The sequence below is a fragment of the Symphalangus syndactylus genome, chromosome 12, assembly GCF_028878055.3.
Source record: "Symphalangus syndactylus isolate Jambi chromosome 12, NHGRI_mSymSyn1-v2.1_pri, whole genome shotgun sequence".
NCBI classification, from domain to species: Eukaryota; Metazoa; Chordata; class Mammalia; order Primates; family Hylobatidae; genus Symphalangus; species Symphalangus syndactylus.
Genome location: NC_072441.2, coordinates 94,560,880 through 94,576,304, shown reverse-complemented (window position 1 = coordinate 94,576,304; position 15,425 = coordinate 94,560,880). Strand labels below are relative to the sequence as shown.

General features: G+C 40.5%; 1 long non-coding RNA gene across 2 annotated transcripts in view; it reads right to left on the bottom strand.

The window, feature by feature from the left end:
• Window positions 1-675: 675 nt before the first annotated feature.
• LOC134733985 (uncharacterized) overlaps window positions 676-15,425 on the bottom strand; it is a 151,315-nt gene continuing 136,565 nt past the window's right edge. For both annotated transcript variants that reach the window (XR_010117430.1, XR_010117429.1), the window contains one exon: window positions 676-1,562. This is a non-coding gene — a long non-coding RNA (uncharacterized lncRNA). The remainder of the gene's footprint in view (window positions 1,563-15,425) is intronic.

Here is a 15,425-nt window from a genome sequence, read left to right as displayed (position 1 = left end):
AAGTGGTGACTTTGTTCTTTCACTTGTAAACTTCCATGTAGTGTTCATCGTTTCTTTAGCTTTTCATTTTTCCAGTGGTTTTGAAGTATGTTTAGAAACACAGTTCCTGCCAGCTGCCCTCGAGGAGGCTTCAGAAAGAGCTGGAGAATTACAGAAAACCTTTTACAGCACTGTGAGAAATTTCACTTTTAACCTGTCCCCAGGCCTGTGTTGTTCTGACCCAAGATCTGAACAGAGTCAATACATTTGGCACTCTCACCTGCAAGAGAGCCTCCAGGACCTCCCCAGAGGAAAGCAGGGGGTGCATTGGAGACACAGTTTTCTGCCCCATATGAAATGACCATCCTGCCCCGTGCCGTTTACTTCATTGTCAGGGCACCTGCTCTCAATTTTTTTCCCATTTTTGGAGACAAAGTTACACTGATGTATCCCTTCTCTTTAAACTAGTTCCCACTCCCATCACCTTAAGGTTGTTTTCCTCTAAGGAGAGAGAATAATATTTATTGAGCACTTAGTATTAGCCTAAGTTGGTTCTTTCCCATCATTATCTCATTTAATTCTTACACCACTTAAAGGTGGAAGTAATAGTCTTTATAAGATGAGGAAACCAAGGCTCGGAGAGGAAAAAAGTGAGAAGACTCAGCCATAAAAATGAGAGGAAAGATAACATGCACCAGACATTAAATGTATGATTTTATTCAGGCTATTATAAGGAGAATGATCGTTAATGAGAACTTCTCAAAGGAAAGGAAGGGGACCGAGAGTTTTATGCAAGCAGGTCACTAAGGGAGCCATCTGCGAGTCCTACAGGAGTCATGAGCAAGGATGGAGATGAGTCTGTCTTGGAATATGCAAGGGCAGGGTGGTCCTCTGTAGTTAGCCTCCTGGGACACAAAGGAGTGGGGTGGGGGATTTCATAATTGTTGCAACTTTCAGGGAGCACAAAACTCAGGAAAAGTTCAACATTGTCAGTCCCCTTTTTGTTCAAGGCAAATGTCACTCATTGCTGAACAACTCCGAGGTGATCATAAACCTCCTGAGAAGGTGGAGCGGGATCCAAGAAAGGGTCTCCAGAGGACTTTGTTAGTGTTGTTCCTGTAAAACCACCTGAACCATCTGTGGAGAGTCAATGGCAAAGATCAGTTGTTTTAGGGTCTGGAGATCAGGCTTCTTGAAAGGGGAGTGCCTAAAATGAAAAAGGGAAGCATTAATATGGAAACTGGTATTGAAGGAAAGAGCTGGGAGTTGAATCTGAAGGTTAATGAGTCCAATGAGTCCAAGACGTTTGTGGAGGAAACTCTCTCAGTTATCGAGCATCACTCTTTTGAATTTCTTCAAGCTCCAAAGCTTGGATGTCAATGCTCTTGGTGACATCATCCATTGTCTTGGTTCCCTCTTATAAAAGGGTATATATGGACTAAGCATATCACTGGACTTTCTTATTTGTCCGGATACAATTTGTCTAGAGAGAACTCTGGCTTATGCATGTTCTGCTGAAGTGGTGAGCCCTCCGAGGTTTGCACCAAACTGTCAGACTTCAGCTTGCAAGATTTCTTCAGATCCTAGGGAAAAGAGCCAGCTTTAAGGTAACCTAAAGTAATGATAGAGATCCGGTAAGTCAGGTTTTTAGTTCCCAGTGATGCTGAGCCAGGTGGGAGGGAGAAAAATTGAAATAGTTTGGAGGATCGCAGCCAGGTATTGAAGAAAATTGAAAGGGTTAAAAATTTGGTAAAAATGGAGGCCGGGAATGGTGGCTCATGTCTGTAATCCCAGCACTTCGGGAGGCTGAGGCGGGCAGATCACGAGGTCAGGAGATCGAGACCACGGTGAAAGCCCGTCTCTACTAAAAATACAAAAATAAGCAGGGCATGGTGGCGGGCGCCTGTAGTCCCAGCTACTCGGGAGGCTGAGGCAGGAGAATGGCGTGAACCCGGGAGGCGGAGCTTGCAGTGAGCCGAGATCACGCCACTGCACTCCAGCCTGGGCGACAGAGCGAGACTCTGTCTCAAAACAAAAACAAAAAAAAATTAGGAAAAATAGACAATATGGTCAAGGTGACAGATCAGTCCAGTTTTGTCCAGGGGTTAAGAAGAAAACCAGTTAAATCTGTACCAGACAAGACAGAGCTGGCACATCTATTATTTACCTGCAATTTTTAAAGATGAGAGATCCTATGAGAGTTTCTACAAGAATAATGCAACTGCAAAGGGAATTTGTGTCTGTGTAAAACAAGATAAAGTCAATCCAAAAAAAAGTTTAGACAAAATATCTATGAATATAATGATTAACCCTATTTTCAAAGAAAAGTGGATATTATATCTAATTTATAAAAATGGATGAACATTATCTTTACCAAAAAAATCTTCAGATTTACTGTAATCCTGAGATATAATATACCATGAAGATACCAGGTATATAGCTTAAAAATATCAAGAATATATCAGAAATACCAAGTGAAGAGATTCTGCAAGCCTACAATAGGTCTTAAACATCTGTAGATCAAATAAAACTCCACAGGTAAATGATATTAATAAAACTTCATAGATTAAAAAAAATCCACTTGAAAACCATGAGCCTAAATGATGTTAGATTCAATTTAAACAAGTAAATTGCAATGCAGTTCACATCTTTAAAAATAACTGAATTATGACTATACTGTTGTTGTTTGATATCAGGCAAAGCAGCACCAGGACTATATCATAGACAGCAAGAGAACTGACAAATATCCAGGAACTACCCATACAGCATATGATTCTGAAATATTTGTATTAATAATTTACCTACACAGATTTATCCTAGAAAAGGTTAAGCATCTGCATCCCTTCTGACTTGACAATACTTTGAAATTCATCAGTGGTAACATATCACAACCTCATTATTTCTAGTTTCTCTCTTTTTATAAGGTAAAAGAACAAATCCTTTGTGATTTTCTAGGGTCCCTCTAGGAAATCTCAAAAACACATCTAGGTGCAAAAGACATCACTTAGGAATCAATTTTGTAAAGGCAAAAATCAAAAGTTGTTAGGAGATTTGAACAACTAAGATAGGAATTGAATCATGGGTATCTGAGAGATATTTTACTTCTCATTTCATAGTGACAATAAAACATTTAAAAATAAATCTAGAAGGTAGCATGATTGTAAAGAATCTTAGCTCTTTTCTAAATGAGAAACCTTTGTTTTCTTAAATCATCAAGGATATAATAAAATCAACATAAACCATAAAAGCTTATTCTGTTAAGACACAGAATCTTTGCTATCTAGGCAGATTACACAGAAGGTAAAGAATAACATTTTATAACCTTACATTATGAGCAGACCAATGATCCAAGGAAATTTTGTCACTTTAACAAAGATTAAAAACAAATTTTTGCGTTGCATCAGCATAATATAGAATACTGAAGCTCTTTCTGAAATCTTATAAACAAACCCGTCAAATCTTAGCTAGCTGCGACAACAATAGATGAAATTTTTTTTCCATGTACCTTCTATAAGTGTTTTTATCCATTCAGGTTTGGTCCTACTCTTTCCTCTTTCTCACTCTGCAACAAGTAGTCATTTTAGTTTAAGACAAAACTACTATCTGTTTTCATTAACAAAAAACATATCCTGCCTGTCTTGTATATATAGTTATTCATTTGCCACTATTGCTCCTAGTGGAATCTCATCCATATATATTGATAATAACTTTTAACCGCAGTAACCTCTATTCCACAGAGAAAATTAGGAGGTAGGTAACTGTGAACTGTCTGTCACACACCAGCACTTTGCAGCAGGTTAGCAGAGCTCACACTTTCTGTAACCATACACATCTCTTATAATATAATGTCTTAAAATGGCAAAAGTGAAAACATTCATTAACACACCCAAAATACATAGCATCTCTGCAGCATAGAAAAATTAGAGGCAAACATATATAAACTTAAAATTATGGTTAATAATTAATATTAAAATAATCTTATTCAGAAATGATGTCTAATTCAATTTAGCAGAAATTCAAGATTTTAATTTACCTAAAGACCTTGGGAATTATTTTCAAGATAACATAATGCAAAACATAATTACTGTTGAAATAAAGTCTTCAGAATAAGGATTCTATTTGGTTAAATACAAGCTTACATTTTTCATAATCTTAAACATTAAGTCAAACTAATGATAGCTTATTTGATCAGTGAACCTATAATAAGTTTAGAGAGACTACCCCCAAGTAGAATAAAAGTGTGTGCTTCCGTTATACTTAATACTAATAACTCAGAGAAAGTATAGCTATTTTTATTGAACCAAAATTATTAGATCAGTTTTGTTTGCCAAATATTTACTTGAATTATGTGAACTGGAACTCACAGAACATTTCTGAGCTAGTTAATATAGCAATACCTCTTTTTTCCACATTGAAACTATTTAAGCTTTAATTTCCTTAATTTCTGGAAATTCTAGGAATATTAAATTTATATAAGCACTTATTTACCTCTAAGTCAATGAGAATAGAACTCCTTTAAGGATTTTATCATCTAATTTGGTGATAGCATCCAGATGTAGGAAAATATCACACACTTCCAGACTTATACAGACACACACGCACAGAGAAAACTTATAGCTTCAGTCTAAAATATTAGTCATAGGTCAAACACATATGCAAAAATGCAGACCTTACCAGTTTTTATCAAAGACCTGTTCTCCTCCCAGTGGATACAAGTTTTTAATTGATTTGAATTGAAAACAGAAAAACAGACAAACAGAAAAGACTAACAAACCATATTCTTTGTCATCTTTTATCCAACAGAGAAAAGATCTGTTTACATTACATTACACCTATTATATTTACATTAATCTGTTTACAGAGAATACCGATTTGTCAGACCATAAAGCCAAGAGAAGCCAGTACCAGAAATCAAGTACTTGAAAAGAATCAGATACTTACTGTGCTACCAAAAGACCGAGGTCCAGAGCACAGGACCAGGAGTTGGGCCCACCATTTGGTCCCCAAGTCATAAGTAAGGAGGGAACAAACAGGGCTCTGAGAAGCTTCACTATCTAGATGGAGTAAATGAGGATTCAAAGGTGAAGTCTAATCCTATTTAATTCATCATGAAAGTTACGTAACATAAAAAGCACCAGACAGTGAAGGAGATTATTTTATTCAGGTTATTCCAATAGGGAGAAAGTTCATTAATGAGTATTGCTTCAAGGAAAACGAAGGGGACTTGAAATTTTATATAGGCAAGTAATCGAGGGATCATCACAAGTCTTATGAAAGTCTTGAGAAAACTGGTCTTATTTCAGAATATATTATACAAGAGCAGTGGGGTCCTTTGTGGTTGGTCAATCCCAAGACACAAAAAGATCAGGGGATTTTTAAACCACATTGTCTAAAGCTATGTTCTTTTAAAGGTTCAATCCTTTCCTTCATTCCTCTGGCCTTTCTGGACCTGCTTTTGGATTTGGGCAGATAGAAGCTGCTTGGCAAGTGCTTGTTGAGCTTTCTTGGGTTGACTATGGTGATGGAGGCGCTACCCAGCAGGGAGGACTGCGGGAGGAAGCAAAGGGCCCACTGTGCTCCAGAGAGAGAGGACTCAGGTCAGGCTCTGAATGTCAGCAATGAATAAATCCTTGGTTAATACTTTTCAAGGGTTCAAATTTACCTATGCCACTGGGAAAGTTAAATAACTTTACAGAGACTCATGGGTTTTTAAATAACTTTACAGAGACTCATGGGTTTTTAAAATTTCCAAAATGGGAATATAATAACATACTTCATAGACTTCCCTGAGCCTTCAGAGATATAACAATAAAATGCCTGCCATATATTAGGCACACAGTAAAGTGTTTCTTTCCTTCTCTTTCTTTATAGCTTGGTTACAGCTCCATCTCACTGTACTGGGACCTTTCTCTCAGAGTCAACTGCAAGCTCTATCTGGGCAGGGGGCATATAAAATTTACCTTTGAATCATCTTTTCACAGTGGGCACAGTGAGTACCCAGTAAATGCCAATTTTTATACTATATAGGCACAGGCTGAGCTGCTACAACAAAGAGCCTATAAAATAAAGTGACTTACAAAAACAGAAGTTAATTTCTTTTTCATGAATTAGCCTGGAGAGTAGCTATCCAGGCTGATGGAATAGCTCCACTCCATGTAACCATTCAGGAATGCAGCTCTTGTTATCTTGTGGCTTTGCCTTAGGAGGTTAGCAAACTATATCCCATGAGTGGACCACCTGTTTTGGTAAATAAAGATGTATATAAACACTGCCATGCTCATTTGTTTATGTATTGCTCAAGGCTGCTTTTGTGCTAAAATGACACAATGAAACTTCTAAATGTAAAAGTTAACTAATTTCTACAGAGACCATATGGCCCACAAGCCTAAAGTATTTAATATTTTACTACTTACTAACAGCTGACCCCTACTCTTTTTTTTTTTTTTTTTTTTTTTTTTTTTCGAGACAGAGTCTCGCTCTGTTGCCCAGGCTGGAGTGCAGTGGCACGATCTCGGCTCACTGCAAGCTCCACCTCCTGGGTTCACGGCATTCTCCTGCCTCAGCCTCTCCGAGTAGCTGGGACTACAGGCGCCCGCCACCACGCCCGGCTAATTTTTTTTTTGTATTTTTAGTAGAGACGGGGTTTCACCATGGTCTCGATCTCCTGACCTCGTGATCCGCCCGCCTCGGCCTCCCAAAGTGCTGGGATTACAGGCATGAGCCACCGCGCCCGGCCCCAGCTGACCCCTACTCTAAGGAAGTATCCCCATCTGCCTGGTTGACTCTGGGTGGCTGCAAGGTCTATGTTCCCAGAATGGGTAGAGGACAGATGTTCAGAATAAGTGGCCTTTGTTTTCATTAGACATGATCAGACTTTGCATGTATCATTTCTACTCTCATCTCCTTGGCCTGAAATTTGCCACATGGCTATACTCAGCTGCAAGGAAAGTTAAGAAGAGTAGTCCCTAGCTAGACAGTTATCTGCTCAGCATAAACCCAAATAGTTTAGCTATAGAAAGAAAGAAGGACTGCAACCACATATCCTACAAAGGACCAGTATCTAGAGCATATAAAGAGCTCTTGAAACTCAAGAAATCATTTTTCATTGTCTCCAAAATGAGCAATCTAATTAGAAAATGGGCAAAAGACATAAACAGGTATTTCACTGAAAAGGCTATACCGATGGCAAATAAGCACATGAAAAATTTTCCACATCATTCCCCATTAAGAAAATGAAAATTAAAACCACAAGGGGTTATCACTACATACTTATCTAAATGACTAAAACAAGAAATAGCAGAAATACCAAATGCTAGTGAGGATATAGAGAAATTGGACTACTCATATATTACTAGTAGCAATATAAAATGGTAAGTCTACTCTGGAAAACAATTTGTCAGTTTCTTAGAAAACTAAACATAATAATTATCATAAACAACTATATATAAACATGCAACAATCATACAGCCCAGAAGTTGCACACTCAGGCATTTGTCCCAAATAAATGAATACTTATGTTCCTCAAAAATCTGTACATAAATGTTTCTAGCTTCAAACTGGAAACAACTGGATATTCTCCAAAGAGTGAATCTTTAAACAAACTGTGGTACACCCATACTGCAGAAGACTGCTCAACAATAAAAAAGGAATTATTCATACATGTCACACACAACTTAGATGAATCTCAAGGGAATTATGCTGAGTAAAAAAAAAAAAAAAAAAAAAACCCTAAAGGTTACATACTGCATAATTCCATTTAACATATCACCTTGAAATGCCAAAATTAAAGAAATGGGAAATAGATCAGTGCTTTCCACAGATTAGGGAGACAGTGGGGAGGTGGATGTGGTTATAAAAGGGCAACTCGAGGGTTTCTTGTGATGATGGAATTTTTCTGTACCTAAATATAAGCACAGTGCAGGTAAAACTCGAGGAATCTGTAAAAAGGAAAAGAAGAAGGGGATGGATCCTGGGGGAGAACTCGCAGTCTCTACCACAAGTGTGTTATTGTTCTGGTGCAGAGATAAGAAAGGAATATTCTTATCACTCTGACTTCTTTTTTGCTCAGCTCTTCTTCTGAACTTGCTAGGTGGCAGAGAATACTAGCATGTGACAGCAAGTATCACCCCTTCCCACCCTCCCAAAAAAGGAGAAAAGATGAGAACTGCAGCTTTTTCTTTGTTAATAAAATAAGGAATTTTTATTATCCCACAAGAATTCCCCCATGAAAAGATTAGAGAATTAGAAATAACAGCACCCCCACCCCTCATTACCAGGTAACAAAATAAGCTGAACACTTGAGGGCTTTAACAGAGCAAATAACAATGAGGTTGTTTTCCTTTTTGTAAAACTGGGGTGCATGAATCATTTAAATTGCAAGAGGGATTCTTGGAAATGGCAAACAAACTCTTTTAATCATCTGAGCTTTCCAAGGCAACAAGAATCACATAATAACGCGTGGTACAGAAGGAATTACAATCTGGTTGACCAGGCTGAAAAAGTACCTTGTGTTCTTGGAATGTGGGCTAGTACCACTTTGCCCCAGGGCAGCCTTTACTGCCCAGAAACGGTCATTGAACTGTCCATTTGTTGTCGTGCGCATTAATGCAGAGTGTTTTCTCTTTTATGCCAATATGAAGTTTCTTGTCCTAGGCTCCCTATAGGGGGTGTCAAGGGTTTTGACTGAGACAAGCATAGGTGCTAGAGCCGTTCCAGAAGCCTGAACATAGCTGCTAAATTGGGGCTGGAGGTGGCAGAGGTGGACACTGCAGGCTCTTGAATGGTACTTTCCTCTGCTCCATGGCTCCTTTCCCCATGCCAAGGCACCATCCACTATGTACCATACCTCTCCAGATTAGAGAATTCTCCTCTCTCTTTAATGAGGGTGGATTTATCCTTGAGTGGACCTGGGAAGAAGACTCCAACTCCAGGGCCGAAACAAGGGATGGTTTTTTTTAAGTCCCACCTTATCATGCATTCCACAAGTATTTATCAAATATCAACGATGTGGCAGGCAGGCGTCATGAGGATGGGATTAGGCTGGGATTAAATAAATCCCAAAGTGACCCTGACAGCTAACATCACAGGTTCTCTGACCTTCATGTCACCAGAGCCTGAGAGCCTGAGGGTAGCTGATCACAACTGTGGACAGTGTGAGCAAGTTTGAGCCTTGTATGGGCTCTGCATCCCTTGTTACTGTGTTATTTTTTAGAGGAATTCACTTAGAAAATACTGCTATACATCATTTGCATAGCTGACTATTATTTGTCTAAGTCAGTGGTTTCAAAGTTTGTTGTGTCTCAGAATCACCTGGAGGGCTATGTAAAACACCATTTCTGATTCAGGAGCTCTGGGAAGGGGCCGGAGAATTCACATTTCTGACAAGTTCCCAGGTGCTTCTGTTGTCTGGAGACCACGCTTTGCAAACCACTTAAAACCATCTTCCCAAGAGTTTCTGCTACTCTTTACCTCACTCTTAGCCATATATGATACAATGTTTGGTGAGGAAGAACTTGATTTTTTCTAAACCAGCAACTCAGCATTACTTCTCCGTGTAGGTGGAGCTAGCATGTCCTTTCCACACAGAACTGTATTAGAGAAAAATCTCTTCTGGAATCACCCCTCTTGATTATGTAACTCTAAAACCAAGGAGGATGCAACGAAAATGTCTTTGGGGCTTGATGTCTCTCCCAGGTCCTCTTGGTGTGCAGAGCTGTGGGTGGGAATGAATCTGAATAAGAAGCATGGGGGTCTGTTGGTGGGAAGGGACCCCCGTATAACCCCCACCTATAAGTAGTTTTCAATTGCTACAGAAAAAATTACCCAAAATTTAGCTTAAAACAACTCCTATTGACTATCTCATGGTGTCTACATGTAGGTTAGCAGTCCAGACATGACTGAGCTAGGTTCTCTGCAAAGGGGCTAAAATCAAGGTATTGGCCAGGCTGCATTCCTTTCTGGGGTTCCAAGTCCTCTTCCAAACTCACATGGTTGTTCACAGAATTCAGTTTCTTGAGGTTGGAGGACTAATGTCCTCATTCTCTTGCTAAATCTCTAATTCTCTTGCTAAATCTCTGCTCTCAGCTTCTAGTAGCGACCTGCAGTTTCATTCCATGTCCCTGTCTTTCCTACAGGGCCTCCTATACTCGAAACTATTTTTCCTCCTTAAGGCAGCAGGGGACTATCTCTCTGACTTCTTTTAAAGCTTCCTCTGATGAAGTCAGGCCCCTCCAAGAAACTCTTCCTTTTGATTAACTTAGTCAAGTGATTCATAACCTGCTTATGGGAGAGCTATCCCATCATATTTACAGAGTCCAGCCACCTTCAAGGAGAAGGGATGATAAGGGAATTGACCTGGGTGAGGGTAGGGTGGACAGTCATGGGGAAGGTGAAGCTTGAGGGCCATCTTAGAGCCCTGACCAGGATACTACCCTTTTCCCTGAGAATGAACATTACTAGATCACATTGGGGTGTATTAGAGTCATTCTGGTCAAGGTCAAACTGATGAGCAAGGACACCAAGGGAACAAAAAGCACTCCCATAAGGAGAAGGAGTTGGAAATGGTGACCTGGGCTCATATGAAGGTTTAAAGTTTCCTGAGATGGGGATCTTCTGAGTCAGCAACTGGCTAAGTATTGTACTATGACTTATTTGGGAACAATGACCAAGCAAAGCACACTAGTGAGGCTGGAGAGGTGAGCAGGGCCCAGATGCTGGAGGGTCATGTATGTCCTGAAAGTAACCAGGAGTCATTCATGACTAGGCAGGCAGTGGCATGATCAGCCTTGTGTTTTAGATGATCACTTTGGCTGCAGCTTGAGGAATCGATTGGATAGCAGCAAAATTGGAGGATTATGAAGTCTTTAGTAACCATTCAGATGAGGTGGCCTAAACCAGGACACAGAAATGAGGACGGGAGTTAAGAACACTCAGCACGGTTTGGTATTGGAGAGTCAATGAATGCCAATGTCTCTGCCCTTATTAAGGCCTCATCATCTCTCCACTTGACTTTGTCAACAGCTCACTCCATTCCTTGTATAATAAGCACTGTTGTGAATAAAACCAGATTCAAACCTCAAGGTCTGGCATTCAAGGCTCTTTGTGCCCTGGCCTTAACACTTTCACCAGCTTCAGCTTCTGCACAAAGTAACTACTGGGTTACTTTGAATATCTTACAAGTCTCTGAACAGGTAAGATCATATCCTCTCAGCCTAGAAAATTGCCGGCCGGGCGCAGTGGCTTATGCCTGTAATCCCAGCACTTTGAGAGGCCAAGGCGGGTGGATCACAAGGTCCAGAGATCAAGACCAGCCTGGGCAACGTGGTGAAACCTCGTTTCTACTAAAAATACAAAAATTAGCCAGGCTTGGTGGCGCGTGCCTGTAATCCCAGCTATTTGGGAGGCTGAGGCAAGAGAATCACTTGAACCCAGGAGGCAGAGGTTGCAGTGAGCCGAGATCGCACCACTGCGCACTCCAGCCTGGACAACAGAGCGAGATTCCGTCTCAAAAAAAAAAGAAGAAGAAAATGGCCAGAAAAACTCCTACTCATCCCTCAAGACACAGCCCAAATGCCCTATCCTCATTCTATAACTCTGTAGTTGGCTGGATGATGCCCCCTAAAGATATTGAGGTGCTAATTTTCAGTACCTGTGAATGTCACCTTTATGCTAAAAAGAGACTTTGCTGATGTGATTTGAGTCAAGGATCTTGAGATGGGAAGATCAGCCTAGATCATATGGGCCTTAAATGTAATAAAAGACTTCTTATGAGAGAGAACAAGGGGATATCTGACTATGGAAGAAGTAGGCATATGATGACATAAGCAAGAGGCTGGAGGGATGCAAGGAAAGGGTCATGAGCCAAGGAAGACAGGTAGTCTTCCAGAGGCTAAAAAAGGCAAAGAAACAGATTCTTCTCTAGTACCTCCAGAAGGAACCAGCCCTGCTGGCACTTTGACTTTAACCTAGAGAAACAAATTTCAGAGCTTGGCTTCCAGAACTGTAAGGAAATACATTTGTGTTGTTTTAAGCCACTAAATATCCAAAAATGTGTTACAGCAGCAATAGAAAACTGATATGAACTCCTTCAGTAGTCACTCTCAAAACCTTTTATTTGTATTTCTAATGAAGTACTACCACAGGGTCTAATTACTGGTTTATAAGTCTGTCTTTCCCACTAGACTGTGACTTCCTAGAGTGTAGGGATTGTGTCATTCATCCTTATATTCTCAGTGCTCTGCACAGTTCTTGGCATATAGTAGGTCTTCAGTAACTGTTTGAGGGAAGAAAGAGATGGAGATGGAAGGAACGAATCAAAGTAAGAAAACTGTTCTATGGAGCACCTTTCCATCATTTTGTACCCCTGTCATCCATTGTTCATTCCTTTCTATAGGGTTTTATAACTTCTTTCTGATCCATGGTGTATTAGTCTGCTTTGCGTTGTTATAAAGGAATACCTGAGACTGGGTAGTTTATAAAGAAAAGAGTTTTTGCCCAAGGTAATTTATAGATTCAAAGCCATCCCCATCAAGCTACCAATGACTTTCTTCACAGAATTGGAAAAAACTACTTTAAAGTTCATATGGAACCAAAAAAGAGCCCGCATCGCCAAGTCAATCCTAAGCCAAAAGAACAAAGCTGGAGGCATCACGCTACCTGACTTCAAACTATACTACAAGCAAAACAGCATGGTACTGGTACCACAACAGAGACGTAGATCAATGGAACAGAACAGAGCCCCCAGAAATAAAGCCACACATCTACAACTATCTGATCTTTGACAAACCTGACAAAAACAAGAAATGGGGAAAGGATTCCCTATTTGGAATCCTGGGAAAACTGGCTAGCCATATGTAGAAAGCTGAAACTGGATCCCTTCCTTACACCTTATACAAAAATTAATTCAAGATGGATTAAAGACTTACATGTTAGACCTAAAATCATAAAAACCCTAGAAGAAAACCTGGGCAATACCATTCAGGACATAGGCGTGGGCAAGGACTTCATGTCTAAAACACCAAAAGCAATGGCAACAAAAGCCAAAATTGACAAATGGGATCTAATTAAACTAAAGAGCTTCTGCACAGCAAAAGAAACTACCATCAGAGTGAACAGGCAACCTACAGAATGGGAGAAAATTTTTGCAACCTACTCATCTGAGAAAGGGCTAATATCCAGAATCTACAATGAACTCAAACAAATTTACAAGAAAAAAACAAACAACCCCATCAAAAAGTGGGCAAAGGACATGAACAGACACTTCTCAAAAGAAGACATTTATGCAGCCAAAAAACACATGAAAAAATGCTCATCATCACTGGCCATCAGAGAAATGCAAATCAAAACTACACTGAGATACCATCTCACACCAGTTAGAATGGCCATCATTAAAAAGTCAGGAAACAACAGGTGCTGGAGAGGATGTGGAGAAATAGGAACACTTTTACACTGTTGGTGGGACTGTAAACTAGTTCAACCATTGTGGAAGTCAGTGTGGCAATTCCTCAGGGATCTAGAACTAGAAATACCATTTGACCCAGCCATCCCGTTACTGGGTATATACCCAAAGGACTATAAATCATGCTGCTATAAAGACACATGCACACGTATGTTTATTGCGGCACTATTCACAATAGCAAAGACTTGGAACCAACCCAAATGTCCAACAACGACAGACTGGATTAAGAAAATGTGGCACATATACACCATGGAATACTATGCAGCCATAAAAAATGATGAGTTCATGTCCTTTGTAGGGACATGGATGAAACTGGAAAACATTCTCAGTAAACTATCACAAGGACAAAAAAGCAAACACCGCATGTTCTCACTCATAGGTGGGAATTGAACAATGAGAACACATGGACACAGGAAGGGGAACATCACACTCTGGGGACTGTTGTGGGGTGGGGGGAGGTGGGAGGGACAGCATTAGGAAATATACCTAATGCTAAATGACGAGTTAATGGGTGCAGCAAACCAACACGGCACATGGATACATATGTAACAAACCTGCACATTGTGCACATGTACCCTAAAACCTAAAGTATAATAATAAAATTTAAAAAAAAAAAGAAAGAAAAGAGTTTTATTTGGCTCATGGTTCTGCAGGCTGTACAAGCATGGCACCAGCATCTGCTCAGCTTCTGGTGAAGCCTCAGGAAGCTTTTACCCATGGCAGAAGCCACAGGGAGGGCAGGCATGTCACATGGAGAAAGAGGGAGCAAGAAAGATTGCCAGGCTCTTTTAAACAACCAGCATGAACTCATGGAGTGAGAACTCACTCACTACTGCAGGGAGGGCACCAAGCCATTCATGAGGGATCCACCTGCATGACCCAAACACCTCCTACTAGGCCCACCTCCAACATTGGGCATCACATTTCAACATGAGATTTGGAGGGGAAGAACATTCAAACCACATCACATGGCTATTCAACCATCCCACACATTCAGACTAGGGTATTAGGAACCGAAGAGGGGTGAGAGGAAATCTGGCCAAAACTTACTCTTCAAAGAAACTAATAATAGAGTTAATTACCAAATGTCCACTGGGGAACAAAATTATCCCCAGTTGAGAAGCGCTGTTCTTGAGGGACACTTCCTTCAGGCTAGAGGAAATCTATACCACAATAAAACCTCTGTGAAAACCCACATGCACATAGTTGCTAGATGTGGTGCCCCTGGCATGGTTTCTTCTAGTGGGATTTGACAGTCCAATTTTCATTTCCCAGGTCCAGTGCAGCCTCACCATTTAACGAACCACTCCTTCCAAAGAATTACTAAAAAAGTGTTTGCTGCAGTGAAATCCAGGCTTAAGGCCACACCCTTAGCTGCACTTGAATATTTCCTAAGTCTTCATCAGCAGCACACAGACAAAACACTTCTCAGGGTGGGCCCCCCCTGGCTTGATCAAGTGCTTCTACTGCTTGCTGTGTCTCCTTGATTTGTCTCTTAGAAGCTGACCTCCTCTGCCACATTCTTGAGACAACTCACTGCAGGTGCAGACTCCAGTGTTCTCTTTCTGAGCTGAATCTGATGAGTGCAGGATTCACAATGACCATGCAAACAAGTCTGCCATTCTGTACCCGCCACTGGAGATGGTGGTGGGAGATCTTACGTTGTTGTGTGCTCAAGCATAAGAATTATCTATTTTATATAGGTTAATACTGAGACATTGGGAAGGCATTATTTTGGCATTGGCTTTCTCTAAGGTGAAACGGGTCCAGATGAGGCGAATCATGAAATTAGATGTGGAAGGGATCCCTAGGCATTTTGTCAGGATGGGTCTGCAGGTGGGAAGTGATGAGCTCTGCAGAAAGACGCTAAATGAAAACTAGAGTTTGCAACCAAATGGAATTAGATAGTCTCCTGGACCAACAGAAAGCTGTGGTCAGCTGAGCAGTAGCCAAAGACATCAGGAAATGGAATATCAGTCTCAGAATTTAG